This window comes from Mus musculus, chromosome 10 (assembly GCF_000001635.26).
Source record: "Mus musculus strain C57BL/6J chromosome 10, GRCm38.p6 C57BL/6J".
Lineage (NCBI taxonomy): Eukaryota > Metazoa > Chordata > Mammalia > Rodentia > Muridae > Mus > Mus musculus.
The window spans coordinates 4,624,012-4,640,232 of NC_000076.6; the positions used below are offsets into that span (position 1 = coordinate 4,624,012).

The following is a 16,221-nucleotide window of genomic DNA, read 5'->3' on the forward strand; positions in this document are numbered from 1 at the left end:
TCTGTATCTATCTATCTATCTATCTATCTATCTATCTATCTATCTATCTATCTATCTATCTCTCTATCTATCTACCATCTATCTATCATCTATCTATCTATCTATCTATCTACTATCTATCTACTATCTATCTATCTATCTATCTACCATCTATCTATCATCTATCTATCTATCTATCTATCTATCTATCTATCTATCTATCATCTATCTATCATCTATCTATCTTGTATCATCTATTATCTACCCATTTTACTTAGCAGAAAGACTATTTCCCAGAATCTTCTTTCATTTAATTCAATTCCATGTCTGCTTCTCTCATGTTAGTGAAAATGTATTCCAGAATTTAGTTTCACACCTGAGAAGCCAAGGGACCTCTGACCAGTCAACTGTGGCCACACCTCAGCTTCGCTTTCCTAGTGAACTCTGACATGGGTTATTTGGGGGAGCTCTGGAAACCCAGGAATTAAAGATGGCGATGACTCAGCTGCACTGCAGAGGGAAGGATGAGCCACAACATTGGGAAACCACACACAAAGAGGCAAGAACCGACTGGGGCATTAATGGCTGTCCCTTTCTACTAACAAGCAAGCCGCCATTATGACTCCTAATTCTCCATTTGAGACACACCTCTATTCCTATTGGTACCTATTTGCTGTGATTTTTGACCCCCAGGCTCCAATTTTGTCCCTGAGTGAACTGCAACGCAGACAGTGTATTCCGGGTGTGGTTGCTGTGGGCCCTGCCTGGGTGTCTGGTGGCAAGGACAGGAGGTTTATTTTGTTAACTTGTCACTAGCAGGGAGCCAAAGGGCACTTTGATGATGGCTGATTGAACTAGAGACTGACATTAGTTTATGCAATTTATTCAGGCTCAGGCTACAGCACCATACAGTTGAGTATACCGGCTTTCTTCTTTGTTGACTTGACATGTAGTCATAAATAAGATAGGCCAGAATGTTCTGTCTGGTCTGGAGCTCTATGTATACAAATGGAGGTCTTAGTCATCTGGAACTTTGAATGCCATGATGCCAGAAAAAGTCAGACGCTCTGTGTTGGACTCTGTTAAGGACATGCCTGGGTATAGCTCTGTCTCTTTTGTCTTCTTGCTACAGCTTCCAGCCATTGTCTTCATCTCCATTTAAACCACAGTGTGCTCTTGTCTACCAAAGTGTTAATGATCTTTTGCTTCTACTTGAGAATTTCAAGTCTCTACAAAATAGTGTCCTGATGTGTTCTGTGTGATGTCATTCACGCAGAACACATGTCTTTAAATCACTCCAGCAACAGGAGGCTGCCTGCTGTACCTTAAAGTAGTACCTGTGTTTGTGGTGTTCTCTTCTAAATGCAGAAATGTGGCAAAAATCCTTTTATTGAATCAACCAAGAAAGCAAGGTCCTTCTGAGGGAGGGAAGAGTGGGAGGGCCGTGCAGGCCTGGCGGGGCTGCTGTTTACCTTGCTGGCGTCACTGTGTCCAGGTAGATTGGCTGGGATAAGAGCCAGAGTTTACAGGTTGTCCCAAGAGCACGCAGGGTCCCTTCCAAAGGCTTGTTTACCTTCCCACACTGTTGCTCTGTCAGTGCTCTGCTAGAGACCTTGCGACCCAGGAGGAACCCCTAGAGGGATGTGGCAGAGCCCTCACTTACACTGTAAGAATTTGTGGCTCTGGAAATCGAATAAATGATGAGAAAAGGCGTTGCTGTTTTTAGATGGATGCGTGGCCCCTCTGAGAGCTGTGGCCAGGGGAGCGATGGGCTTCTTTCACCTGTGTGAAGTAGCCTGAGAGACAGAGCACAAGGGACACAGAGGCAATGTGCCATTCTCTCAGGTTGAAGGAGCATCAGAGGAAGGTGGTGCCTCTGACCAATGAAATCATTGCCTTTTCTCAGACTTCCATTTAGAAATGATCATCTCGCTTTTCTGACTGTAGGATACCGGATATGTGGAGCCAGTTTACAGAAGAGAATAAAATTTGCCTATATCTTATCAGCCACAAACAATCATAAACACTTTAGTATTTTTTTTACGTTAGTATATTTTATGTTAGCCCTTTCTTCATATTATAGATAGGTATATATTTACATGTGAATACTGACCAACATAATAACGCTCTCATGTTTAGACAATGTGTTAATAAAATAAGTTAATGAAAATTCAAGATACAACATGATTTTAATTTTACATGCGACATAGAAAACATATAGCTATATAATATATCTGTATTATGAATACATGCAGACACAGGGCCATATTGTACACACTGAGATTATGTTGTATTTTGTAAACTTACCTCACAGTAGAATTTGTTTGGTTGCTTATGTATTTTCACAAGCCTGACTCGCTACATCTCTATCTTATTTCTTGAAAGCAATCCTTAAAAGCAAAAATACAGTATCAAAAGGGAAACTTTAAAAAAGCAATTATCTGGGATATTGCTAGACTTTTTTTTTTTTTTTTCCTCTTCACTTTCAGAAAGTTATCATACCGCAGAGAGTCACTAAAGAAAAAAAAATTCCAAGTGCTACTCAGAGGTCAGAGCACGTACTGCTCTTTCAGAGGACCTGCTTTGCTTCCTACAACTGCCCACAACTGCCTATGATTTTAGCTCCAGAGGATCTGACGCCCTCTTCTGGCCTCCATAGGCACTGCACCGATGCGCACAAACGCACATATAACATATCTGTACTATGAATACACGCAGACACAGGGCCATATTGTGCACACTGAGATTATGTTGTATTTTGTAAACTTACCTCACACATATGCACACAATTAAAAGCTAACAAAAATTTCAAGCAAAAATTTTTCACTATCCCACTTAGAAATAAAATCTCCACTTTATTTAGCTGTGCCACCAATGCATGAAATTAGCCAGTCACACTGTGTTTCTGTGTACAGAGTCTAGTCTTTATATTTTGTTTGTTTCTGTGCCATTCATGTTTTCTGTTATGCTGCAGCCTTTTTTTTCTGTTTTTGTTTCATTTTTTTATTCTTGTATTTTAAATTTATTCTCTGGTGATTTCATACATATATACAATACATCTTGATCACACCTACTCTCGGGTCCTGTTGGCAGTTTCACCTCAACAGGTTTCTCTCCTACCTACATGTCCTCTTCCATTTTAGGGCGACCCATGGAGTCTGATCAGTGCAGCTCGCATGAATATGGGTGTGGCTTTATCCTGTGGCGTATGGGCAGCCTATCAGTGGCCGCACCTCTCAAGGGAAGGAACTCTCCTTGCTGGGCGGTGGTAGCACAGGTTTTCATCCCAGCCCTTGGGAGGCAGAGGCAGGAGGATCTCTGTGAACTTGAGGCCAGCCTGGTCTACAGAGCGAGTTCCAGGACAGCCAGGGTTACACGGAGACCCTGTCTTGAAAAAGCAAAAAGCAAGAGAAAAAAGAAAAAGGACTCCCCTTTCTTCAGCCAGCAGCCAGCATTTGCCACCAGCTCCTCAGCTAAGGGCGCGTCCTCAGGAGCCCCTCCTCTACTTTTGCTGGCATGTTGAGTGGCTTGATCTTGTGAAGGTAACCGACCACAGCTGTTGCGAGCTTACAAGCCCTGCCCTGAAGATAACATTTGCAACAATCCTCTCCGTGTTTCAGCTTTTACACACACCTCTTTATCCAAGTTCCCTGAGCCTATCCTATCAGCGCTGAGCACCCACAGTTATGTATTCTCTCAGCACTTCAGCCAGTTCCGAGTCTCCGCAGTGACTGCTGCCCGCAGCAAAGAAACCTCTCCAACTATAGTTGAGAGCAGCCCTAATCTATGGACCTGAAAATAAATGTGTAGAAGGCAGTTTGTTTGATCTTGTGTTTTTCCTTTCTCTTTAAAAATAATGTTACCACTACAGATATCCCCAGACACTTCTTAGCTATTGTGATTTAGTTTCATGGTAAATTCCCAGATGTTGAACTACTGGTTCAAAGTGTGTGTGTTTAAAATTTAACGTTTTTTCCCATTTTATTTTCCAAAAATATTATAGTAAATCTACTATGAATGTTTGAGAATATCATTTTCCTTACATTTCTACTAGCACTTTCCTTACCTAAACGAACAAGCAAACAAACAAACAACAACAAAAACCCCAACCAAACCCTAGAGTTTTTCTTTTTTCACTATAACTTTTTGATAGTCTAATGGGTGTTATTAGCACACATTTTTATATTTCTTGTTTTATCAATGGAGCTGATACCTTGCACACTACTGTTCTTCTGGATTCTGTAACTGTCAGTCACTTATGTGAACCCTAGACCCCTTTTCTCCCATATAATTGAATTTTTCTAACTGATTTATGGATGTAATTTGTATATGTTTGCATACATTTGCATATATATTTAAACTATCAGACAAACTTGTACTTACAACATGAAACATTGTGTTAAATTGCATTTTAGTTTCATTTATTATAATTATTCTTAAAAATTCATGTGTTTTGTGTTTATGTCATCTGCCCCTTTTCCTCCATAATGTCTTAAGATATATGTAGACTATGAGATGAAAACAGCTAATTAATACATGCATTGTCTCACAAAGTTTTCAGCCTTGTGGTTGTGTTTCTTAGTATTTTCTGTGAATGTATTTATTTTTTTTTTTTTTGCTGAATATGTAAGAATACATGATAGCAAACTAAGCAACTCCTTGTAGTAGTCACTTGATGTTTTATTTAAGATTTATTTTAATTATGCAGATGTGTGTGAGAGAGAGAGAGAGAGTGAAAGAGAGAGGGGAGAGAGGGAGAGGGAGGGGGAGAGGGAGGGGGAGAGGGACTATGTGTGTCATGTCTCTGTGTGGGTATGTACACATCAGTACAGATTTCCATGGAAGCCAGAAGGGGGCATCAGATGCCCTGGAGCTGGAATCACAGATGTTTGTGAGCTGCCCAACATGGATACTGGATCTGAACTAGCAGAGCAATTAGTGCTGTGAACTGCCGATTCTTCTCCCTGGTCCAAGACTAATGTTAATACCTCCAGTCCTTATTCTGTGAGATGGGTCTCCTGAACTTGTTTGCCTAAGTGAAAGTTTGCATTCTTTCCCAGCATTCCCTACACCTCTCTTTCTTACCTGGTGACAATCACTGATGATCTATTTCCTTTATCTCCGAGGTCAACAGTTTTAGATTCCATATGTGTCTATGTTTGGCTTATTTCCCTTAGATATCTAGGTTCATCTTCATCTTTACAAACGGCAAGACTGCCTTCTTTATAGCTGAATAGTATTCTATTGGATACATAAATGAAATTTCCTCTATCTACTCATCTATTGGTAGACTTTTAAAAAGATTGAATTTGTGTGTGTGGGAATGCCTCAACTAACACAGGGGTGCAAATATTTCTTTGACATGTTGACTTGATTTTCTTTTTACAAACACCCAGTTGTGTAATTGCTAGGCATAAGTATAAAAGTAATTCTACCTTTAGCTTTGGGGCAACTTTCCATTGTTTTCTGTAAGACTTATCCTTATTTATATTCTTATTATCAGAGTTCAACACATTGTGTGCTTTCTTTCTGATAAGAGCTATTCTGAGAAGTATGAGCCATGATTATATCATGAAGTTTTAATTTCCATTTCCTTGCTGGGAATGTGCTAAAACAATTTTTCTGTAGATGTTTTCACATTAGTTGCTATTTATCTTTCTATGTCAATAATTTATATCTTGCCTTCTTATTATAATTATATACAACAAAAAGAAATTTTATTTTATTTTTACTGTTTGGCATTTTTATTTTGGGAAGTGGACCCAGACTCACATAAATGCCAGGGAAGTGCTGCAGCACTGATTGACAACCCCAGTGCTAAAAACCTCATTTATAACGTGGATCCTGTCTTTGTAGCTGTGGATTCTGGGTCTTGTCCTACTTTGAGAAATCCATTTTCATTAAAAAATATCCAAAAAACTAAAGTTTCTACTTTCTCTTTTCCTAATCTGAACATTTTATAATATTTTTCTCTTTTCCTAATTCACTACATTTTAGTATATTTTTACACATGGGTTTTATTTCTATTTAAAACTGGAAGATTCAACCTCCCCCCCTCTATATGAATAGTATATTTAAACATCACATACAAATCTTTGCACCTTTACGCTGAAGAATTAACATGCATAGGTATTTGTTTTCAAATTCTTTTCTCTAGTCATTTATCTATTTCTCTCTTGTCAGGCTTGGAATATATTGCTTTTTCTTATAAGGACTTTTAATGGCTACTAAGGTTTTGCTTTCTATTTTGCATAGGGGCATTGAATCCAGAATGTCAGGAATGCCAAGCAAGCGCACTATCTTGCTTCTAAACTACCTACCTCTCTAGCTCACACCTATTGAATCTGATACCAACATTTGTGATAACTATTGATACTTTTGGTTCACACTATTTGCTTTATGACTGTAATAAGCATAAATATTTGTCCCAACTTCCAATGATTTGGTGGCTTCGTGCTATGAACCCCTTACCCAAGACTTAGTCTGTCTTTATGTTGTTTAGATTTTTAGGTTATTCTCTACAATTATCTTTTATGCTGCCTATGTTTAGAGTAAGAATATGTCAGTAGGAAGGTTCACACTTAGAGGAACTGTATTACGCTATGAACATGGACTGACATTGGTCATGTTGGTTTTGAATTTTCACTTCTTTTGTATCTTGATGCTTCTGGCATTTAATGTTGATCTTTTTGTAAGAAATCACTACCTTGGCCTTTTTAAATGGGTGGCAAATCACACGTACAGTAGCCGTGATGGTTAGTGCTGTTATGGACTGGGCAGAGTCTGGAATCACCTGGAAGGCATGCCTCTGCCCATCCATGCCTCGGGGGTATCTTCATTATGTTAGTTGAGATGAGAAGACCCATCTACTGTAGATTGCACTGTTCCCTGGCTGGGATCTTGGACTGAATAAAGGTGAAGAGAAGGCACCTCCACAGTCACCGTTCTGCTTTCTGATTGTAGGTGTGGTGTGAGCAGCTGGTTCCAAGCTTCTGTTGCCTTTACCAGCATGACAGACTGCACCCTTGGACTGTGAGCCAGAATAAGCCCCCGTCCCTTAAGTTGCTGTTGTATTTTTGTCACAGCAACAGGAAAAGAACTAAGACAATAGTATTACAAAATATTTCTCTGCTCTCACTATGTCAGTGACTATCAGGTGCTGAGAGTGGGGAGGAGTCTGTGTCGGGTGTCCTACTCAGGGCTACCATTGCTGGGATGAAACACCATGACCAAGGTAACTTGGGAGAGAAAAGGGTTTGTTTGGTATACTTTCCCAAGTCACTGTTTGTCACTGAAGGAAGTCAGGGCAGGAACTCAAACAGAGGCAGGAGTTGATGCAGAGACCATGGAGGAGTGCTTCTTACTGGCTTGCTCAGCTTGCTTTCTTATAGTACCCAAGACCATCAGTCTAGGGATGGCTCCACCTACAGTGGGCCAGACCTTCCCTCATCAATCAATTAAAAAAAATACCCTATAGGGCTGCCCATTGCCTGATGTTACGGAGGGGTTTTCTTAATTGAGATTCCCTCCTCTCAGATGACACAAAACTACCCAGTAAAATGGATGCATATATCATGTCAGCATTTCCTTCTAACTTTGCTTCCTGGTTAGCAGCAAATAGTGCTCAGTGAATACCTGAATAGATGAATGAACGGAGGGATGTCATAACACACAACAAAACCTTGTACATTGTGCGTCTGGAAAACAAACCATTTCTTTTTGCAACAACAAATGGGAAAATAAAATTAAATGGTAATATCTTCTATGGCATTGAGTTTATACAAGAAATATATTCCTTCTCTTCCACGACTAGGTAAACGATTCTGAGGAAGTCAATTCTCTCCAGCAAATTCTACCTGGAGACAGAGCATGAAATTTGCTAACTGACACAGAGAACGCTCGCTAGTGTGCTCTATTGTAGTCAAGAGCCATCTCAGATTGCCATAGTAGTTGAGGAGCTAGCTTAGAAACAAACGTTAAGAAGCCTTTGAGGAGTACTGGGAATTAGTTGGTAGTGGATCCATTTTGGAAGAAGACCGAAGCCTTGGGCATCTTGTTCTGGAAGCTTCGATGAAATCCCTGCCTTTTTTTTTTTTCCCCGTACTATGAGCATGCTTGTATTTGTGAGAAAAATTATGCAAGGGTTGGGGGAAAGATTGCATCTGTCACTGCCAATGGTCTGGAAGCAGAGGCGATGAGGCGGTTTTACTACGCATATGACTGAGACACAGGTTATGGTGCCCCAGCGAGTCCTGGTTGCTTGCTGACAATTAGTAATGCCTGTTTAAATCATGCGGTTTTTATTGGGCCTGACAAGTATACCCCAGTTAGTTTCACTTTCGGCAATGGAGAAAGGGTGCGGGGATGTGAAAGGCCGGTTGGAAGGTTAAAACTTTATTCTCCCCTCTATCAGATATTTGCCCTTCATGGATTTTCCTCTTTTTCTTTCCATCTTATTTTGCTCCCCTTTCTTACTGAAGATTTCTTTTTCTTTGCAAGGTTTAGGATCAGAGCGACAGCCTGAATCTGCAATGAATGGGGTGGGGTCAGGTGAGCAAAGCCCTCCTTCTAGCTCGGTCCTCTTTCCTACTTCCTCTTCCTGTTCATTATTAAGCTCCTTCAGTGAACAGTGCAGCAACAGGTCTCACTGCAGGTGAGGGCCCGGGAGGGGAAAGCAGCAGTCAGACGATCAACAACACACTCAACGGGCGGTTGTGGATGCTCAGCGCTGCCTGAGAGTGAGAGAGAAAGCAGACCAATGTTAGGCAGGTTTCCCTCTGTCCCCTTTCAGTGTGGTGTGGAGGGGTGGGGGGAGAAGAGGGTCAAGGTAAGCCTCCCTGAGAAGAGAGACAGAAAGGAGGGAGTGAACAGTAGTTTCCAGGCAAAGGAAGAAATGGTGCTAAGTCTTGAGGCAGGGGCATTTGGGAGATGGGAGAATCATCGGAGGGTAGTGTGTTTGGAGCCCAGTCTGGGAGAAACAGTTAGGGAAGCTATGTACTGCCTTTAAAAAAAAAAAAAAAAAAAAAACTAAAGAGTAATTGTATGGGTAAATGTAAATGGCGGCTTTACTATATTTTTACTATCTTCTATGTAATTACTTTCATGTAAAAACGTGGTTGACAAGCAGACAGCTCTAGGAAGTCTAAGGAAATTTTGTTCATAAACATCTCTTCTTTCATTCACCAACAGAGAGTTACAAAAAAGCCACAGAAATTACCATCAAATCTCTCTCCGAGCTACTGAGGCAGAAAAGGCGTTTCGGTTACTGTCTTGGTTATGTTTCTTTTCAATGTAGAAAAGTGCTCAACCCAGAGCACAGGATTGTTTAGAAAGGAGAGTCTGTGAGCTTTCAGAGAGAATGCAAGGTCAAAACTCAGCGGCTGACGATAACAAAGAATAGGGCAGAGGTTTCATTTGGGCAATCGGTTGGCTTTTAGGTCAGCATATGGGGACTAGGTAACCAATGTGGCCAATGCCTTCCTCTTTCTGTGTATCTTTGCCTCATCCTATTCCTGGCAATATTCTGGGTGGTTTTCCTCCCTCATAGCACGTATACCACGCAACCTTCTTGTTGTTGGCTCTGTGATTGTAAGGAAAGGAAAACGAGTTTCAGGAAGATAAGTTCTGAAGTCTAGGATCATGTATGGACTTGGCAAACACACTTCAATATCCTCTTTTTCCTTGGGCACTTACCGCATGCCTTGATCAAGTCTCACGGCGCATTGAGAGATTTATCTTTGAAAAGCGGTGTGTGTCTTTGAAAATGCTTTTGACTCTTCACAGCTGAGACTGCTTTGCTGAGTTCTAATTAAAAACATATAGCTTCCTCTCCTCCCTCCCTATCTCTCCCTTGGACATCGGCCCTCGGCCAGAGAATGCTTTCCCTAACATGGTTTTTTTTTTTTTTTTTTCTCTTCTGTTTCTGTCTCCTCCCTCCATGCTTAAACTTAAAAAGGCTTGGTTTTCTCTTCCACCCGCTCTCCTTCCAGCTTTCAGGACTCACTGGCTGTCAGTTTGCCTGCTCTCGAGTTTTTATCTCAAACTCTAACAACAATTGTCTTCAAGTTTCCCTCTGAATCCATTTTTAAAATTACTTTATCAATGGGACTAAGAGCCCACCAAAGGGAACCCCTGTCCCGTCTGACAGGAACACCTTCCTGAATCGCTGTGAGCCAAACTTGATCTTACGCATATAACCCCTGACAAGGAGACAGCCACTGCCACCCTCACCCCCTTGATCTCACTTGTGTTCCTTATTCGCCCCTTGGAGGTAAGACCTTAACACCTCCTCCAGTCACATATATGGCTATTGTGACGTCAATGATGTCTGACTTTTAAAAATTATTTTAATTTTACTTGTGACCTTTTCTTTTGAGTGGCCTAGGCCCTACTCACAAAATATCTTTATTAACCCAACTCTGCCCCGTTTTTTAAAAAGGCAATTTAGACAGTAGCATTTTCCAGATGAACTCCACAGAAGCTCCAAGCCCAGTGTCTTGTTTATATGAGTTTAGAAATATTCTGCCAATTTCTTGCAGCGGAAGTATTCAGACATTTTCCCCTGTCCTCGGAAGGCAGGATTTCTTCCACATTTAGGAGAGGCTCTAGGTGCTTCTCAGCCATGTCCCTTCCCACAGAGATTAATTTTATTTGTCGGTGATTTGGGTTTGTGACTCTTACTGGCTTGTTGTGCATCAACGTTTTCCTGAAGTAGCTTTTAGTTTAGTTGTAAAAACAAAACAAAACAAAACAAAACAAAACAAAACAACACAACAACAACAAAACCCAAAGTATAAATCCAGACTGGAATTAAATATTTGGCTTTAAAAAAAACCCACTTGTTCCAGATTTCATAACTTGAATTTGAAAGTCACTGTTGTTTTCTTTCAAACGGTAGTGATTAAATTTCATTCACATTTTATATGAAAGTGGCTAATATATGATTTAAAAAATATATTGTAAATTCCTTGTTTTTCATAAAAAGATTTTACAATGCCAATTAGGATAAAAAGGCCTTGGGGGTTATAGAAAGGAAATAAAATTAACTTATTTATTCCAACTTTCCCAAAAAATTTTTTTAATCATGCAAACTCTAAAAAAGGTAATATAATGGCTCTGAAATATTCTTGGGAAACACTTGGGAAAGGTTCTGTGAAAATGCACCTGTGGACGTGTCAAACAGTAGAACTCTTGAGCATGGCCGTATTTTGGAGAAGGACATTGATTTTAATTTTCGGTGATCTGACACAGATTAATAAGGACCTGTGTGTTTCCAGTGATACATACTTTTTAAATTTCTTTTTATTTTCTTCTGAATCTTATGTCACTTTAGAGAAAGTATTTACTTGGGAGCTGGAGAGATGGCTCAGTGGTTAGGAGCACTGACTGCTCTTCCAGAGGTCCTGAGCTCAATTCCCAGTAGCCACATGGTGGCTCACAACCATCTGTAATGGGACACGATGCCCTCTTCTGGTGTGTCTGAAGATACTACAGTGTACTCATATACTTAAAATAAATATTTTTTTTAAAGAAAGTATTTACTTAATGAATCATTGTCAATTGTCATGCATTGCATTGGGTGCTGACAATATGAAGGTAAAATATAAACACCCCTCACGCCCACATCCTATTTAAATGGGCTCATGTTATAATAAGAGATAATAATAAACAATGTATAAGATTGAAATAAGCACCAAGTTTGTGACGTCAACTATGTGCTCTGAAGCAAAGTAACAGGAGATTAGCTCTGCTCCAGAGCCGCCTCCAAGAGGAGAGGATATTTGAGATAAATCTTAAAGGACGGACAGATACTTATTATTCTTAAGGGAGGACCAGGGCAATATCCTGGGAGTAAGTGGTAAAGGAGAAGGCCACGAGAACTGTATCCAGGTGACAGGCTAGGATTTCACACATTTGGGCCCTTGGCATCGATCCAGGAAGGCTGGAATGCAGGGTTCCATAGAGGGGTAGGGCCTTGGTCAGACTTGGCAGGTTACCAAGACCTCTAAGGGCACCTTGGTTGAAATGCGGAACTTGATGGATCATAGATAGTGCAAGAATCCGGAGGAGATAGAAGAGGACACTGCATCATACATCTGCTTCTGTTTGTTTGTTTGTTTATTGTTTTTATTGTTTTGTTTTTTTGTTTTGTTGGTTTTTCGAGACAGGGTTTCTCTGTTTAGCCCTGGCGGTCCTGGAACTCACTTTGTAGACCAGGCTGCCCTCAAACTCAGAAATCTGCCTGCCTTTGCCTCCCAAGTGCTGGGATTATAGGCGAGTGCCATCACTGGATATTTTCTTTATTTACATTTCAATTGTTTCCCCCTTTTCAGTTCTCCCCTTCGGGAACGCCCTATCCTATCCCCTCTCACCTTGTATCCTCCTGCTCCTCCACCCACCCACCGACTCCCATCTTCTCGCCGTGGCATTCCCCTACACTGGGGCATCGAATACTCTCAGGCCAAAGGGCTGCTCCTCTCACTGACGTCCAACAAGGCCATCTTCTGCCACATATGCGGCCCGAGTCTTGGGTCCCTCCACGTGTACTCTTTGGTTGGTGGTCCAGTCCTTGGGAGCTCCGGGGGTTCTGGCCAGTAGTTGACACTGTTTCTTCCCCCATGGAGCTGCAAACCCCCTCAGCTCCTTCAGTCTCTTCTCCAACTCCTCCATCAGGGACCCTGTGTTCAGAACAATGGTTGGCTGCGAGTATCCACCTCTGTATATGTCAGGCACTGGCAGAGTCTCTAAGTAGACAGCCATATCAGGCTCCTGTCAGCAAGCATTTCCCAGCATCCACAATAGCATCCGGGTTTGGTGACTGTATATGGGATGGATCCCCAGGTGGGGCAGTCTCTGGATGGCCTTTCCTTGCTAAGTCTTTAGAAATCTTTGGAGCAGAATGATAAAAGAGAATATTACGGACTTTCCTCATTTGCCTGGCTCCTGGCTCCTATGCATAGAGTTTCTAGGCCTTAAGGTAGGGCACCTGGGTTGGGAATTAAGACTCTGTGTGGGCTGCTGGAAAGGTTCAGTCCCTCTTTTGCTGAAATTCAGGGTAGCTGAGTCTTACATGTACAATCATGAGCATTTGCTATGACCATCTAAAGCAGTGGTTCTCAGCCCTCCTAACATGGTGACCCTTTCATACCACTCCTCATGGTGTGGAACCCCAGCCATAAAATTGTTTTGTTGCTACTTTGTAACTGTAATTTTGTTACTGTTATGAATCGTAATGTAAATATCTGATATGCAGTATATATATCTATTTTCAAACCTAAGTCATGCACCCAACAAGTATTTACTAAGCTTTAGTAAATACTTAATTTACTTAATAATTAAGTAAATGCACATGGAGTGACAGTCGCAGCTTGTTCTCAAGGAATTTAGTATACAAGCCAAGGAGATCCTTGTTTATTGTTTTCTGTTTGTCTTCAGAGTGAGTTCTCATGGGAATTAGTCAAGTGTGATTGCTTTTCTAAGAGATGAGGTGCCTGTCCAATTGCTAGACAACCCTCAGTTTAGTGCAGAGAGGTAGGTGCCTTCCAGAAAACAGATGCGGTAAACGAAGGCACCATGGCAGATGTGGAGAGCGCATCTTGCCCAGCCTCTCCTCCCTCAAGACTTGGCAGTGTGCCGAAGCTTGTGCTACACACCTAGAAAGGGGCTTGAAGGAGCATTTCTGAGCATGATAATCACTATAGAAGAAGGACCTTCTGAGTCCAACACTGAAGGAAGACTCATGCCCTCTCACCCTGGAGATGGACACAGAAAACTGTGATTGGACAGCCATGAATCGCGACTCACCATGTGATTATCATGCATTGCCATGGGATGCTGCTAATAAGAAAGACAGATATCTTTCAATCCTTATCATGCAGTTCTGTTGGAGAAACTGCAGAGTTATATAGGATGAAGATCATCTTGTATCTTTCCTCAGTTACTGTTTGCCAAAAGGAATGCTTGTGTGTACTCTTGATGAAGACAACACCACCCAGAAGACAGAAAGGCAGAGAAACCTGCTTCCTGTTTGCCCGTGGAGTATAGCATGGTCTCATCGTGGTCTGGACCCCGCTGACTCGTTTTCAGACATGGTTACTACAGGTGAACACCTGTTGCAAAGCTGTGGCTCTTTTTCCAAGACTCATCTTCCAGGAACCCTAGAAATCCTATGAAATAAATATGCTACTACTTGGTCATTTGAAGAGACGAGTTTCTGAATGTCAAGTACTTTATTCCAGATTATCAACAAACACAACAGGGAATATATGTGCTGCCATCCTGTGTATTTTGAGTTGTCTTTCAAACTCGGAGAATCCAAAACCTTTTATTTTGTGTGTGATCCTGTGAAAGGTCTCCTACTATAGACTTTTAAAGATTTCCCCACATCTGGTCTCTTATTAAGGAATTGCAGACTTTTCCATGACAACCCATTAAATCCATGTCTCTCCCTCAGGGCAGCTGGCCTACTCTTAGTTTTTTTGATCAAAGCTTAGCTCTTGTGTCTGGCAAACCACAGTTGGAGTATTCTGAACTTGTGTAGGGGTGGTAAGTTAATTGTGACTAGCACTGTCAAACTCCAAGAACATAAACCTCACCTAAAAGAATCTCGTGGTTTTGGTTTGGTTTGTTTGTTTAAAGCTAACTTCTTTGAGTTGGGATTAGAGAGTTTGTGTGAAAGGCCTCTAATTTTTTGGGAATTGTAAGCTCCCAAGATTGCTGTTTTGTCTTCTTCTTCTTCTTCTTCTTCTTCTTCTTCTTCTTCTTCTTCTTCTTCTTCTTCTTCTTCTTCTTCTTCTTCTTCTTCTTCTTCTTCTTTTTCTTCTTCTCTCCTCCTCCTCCTCCTCCTCCTCCTCCTCCTCCTCCTCCTCCTCCTTCTTCTTTTTCTTGAGACAGGGTTTCTCTGTGTAGCCCTGGCTGTCCTGGAACTCACTCTGTAGACCAGGATGAACTTGAACTCAGAAATCTGCCTGCCTCTGCCTCCCAAGTGCTGGGATTAAAGGTGTGGACCACCAACATCCGGCTTCTCATGTTCTTCTAATTAATAAGGAACAAGCCAAATAAACTTGGAAGATCTTAGTCTATTCTCACACTTGGCCTGGAAGCACGAAAATCCTTATCTAGCAACTGTGGCAATGAGCCTCCTGAGCAAGTCCCAAGTGGTGTTTGTAAACGTGAAGTTGATTTTTTTTTTCCTACAGAAAAGGAATTCTGCAGATCTCAAAGAAAGATCTGTATTTTGAATCTTGTCTCCTTAGAGAGAATATTCTCACAGAAGAGTTGAACTATGAAAGGTGAAATAAAAAGAACTTAATGTAAATGTTCTATAAGTGGACAGATTTTGAGACTAGTTAGAGGCCAAATATTATTACAGAATTCAGAGCAAGAGAAGTGAATCTGAACTGAGCCACACAGGGTGAAGGTATAAAACCAAAAGCCAAACACAAAGCCAAACAATAAAGCAACAACAATGACAACACAAAAGAAATCAGCTCAAGATTCTCAGACAAGCAAACAGACAGACAGATAGAAAACCATCGGAGAATCTTGTTGGATGAGTAGATTTGAAGAGATGGAAAGAAAGGAAATCTTGAAATCAAAGGTGACACTGGAAACATTTTTAGGGACAATCTCACAGCAAACTCCCTGGTCTTTTGGGTCTTATGATCTTTCTGTCTCCTCTTCTGCTATGTCTCCAAGCCTTAGTTACTGGGATTGTTCTGTAGATGGATTCATTGGCTCTGGGTTTCACAATTCTGCATTTTGATGGGCTGTGCTTTTATGTAATGGTCTCCATCTGTTGCAGAGAGACAGTTCCTCAACGAAAGGTGTGGACTACACTTACCTGTGTGTATATACAAAGATTTATTGATTGATTGATATATTTTATATAGATACACACTCTGTCTGTCTGTATGTCTGACTGCCCGAAAGGGCATTGGATCACCTTGTAGATGGTTATGAGCTGCCATGTAGTTTTTGGAAACTTAACTCAGGACCTCTGCAAGAGTAGCTAGTGTTTTTAACTGCCGAGTCATCTCTTCAGCTCCAACACATATTTAGAATGTAGTTAGAAATGTTATTTATGATGGCTATTCTTGTTTTTCAACTTAACTACATCTGGAATGAACTAAAACCAAAGTGGCTGGGTACACCTGTGAGATTTTTTCCTTTTAAAAAAAATTAATTAATTAAACTTTTTACACTCAATATTTTATTCCCCCTCTTGTCCATCCTCCGACTGTT

General features: G+C 41.0%; 1 protein-coding gene across 4 annotated transcripts in view; it reads left to right on the forward strand.

Moving 5' to 3' along the window:
- Esr1 (estrogen receptor 1 (alpha)) overlaps window positions 1–16,221 on the forward strand; it is a 393,645-nt gene that overhangs the window by 12,023 nt on the left and 365,401 nt on the right. Inside the window, exon 1 of one of the 4 annotated variants that reach the window (XM_011243067.3) lies at window positions 8,617–8,632. The exons of the other annotated variants lie outside the window; for them this stretch is intronic. The gene's annotated coding sequence lies outside the window, so the exon portion shown is untranslated. Of the gene's footprint in view, window positions 1–8,616; window positions 8,633–16,221 lie in introns of those variants that run through there. 4 annotated transcript variants of the gene reach the window in all.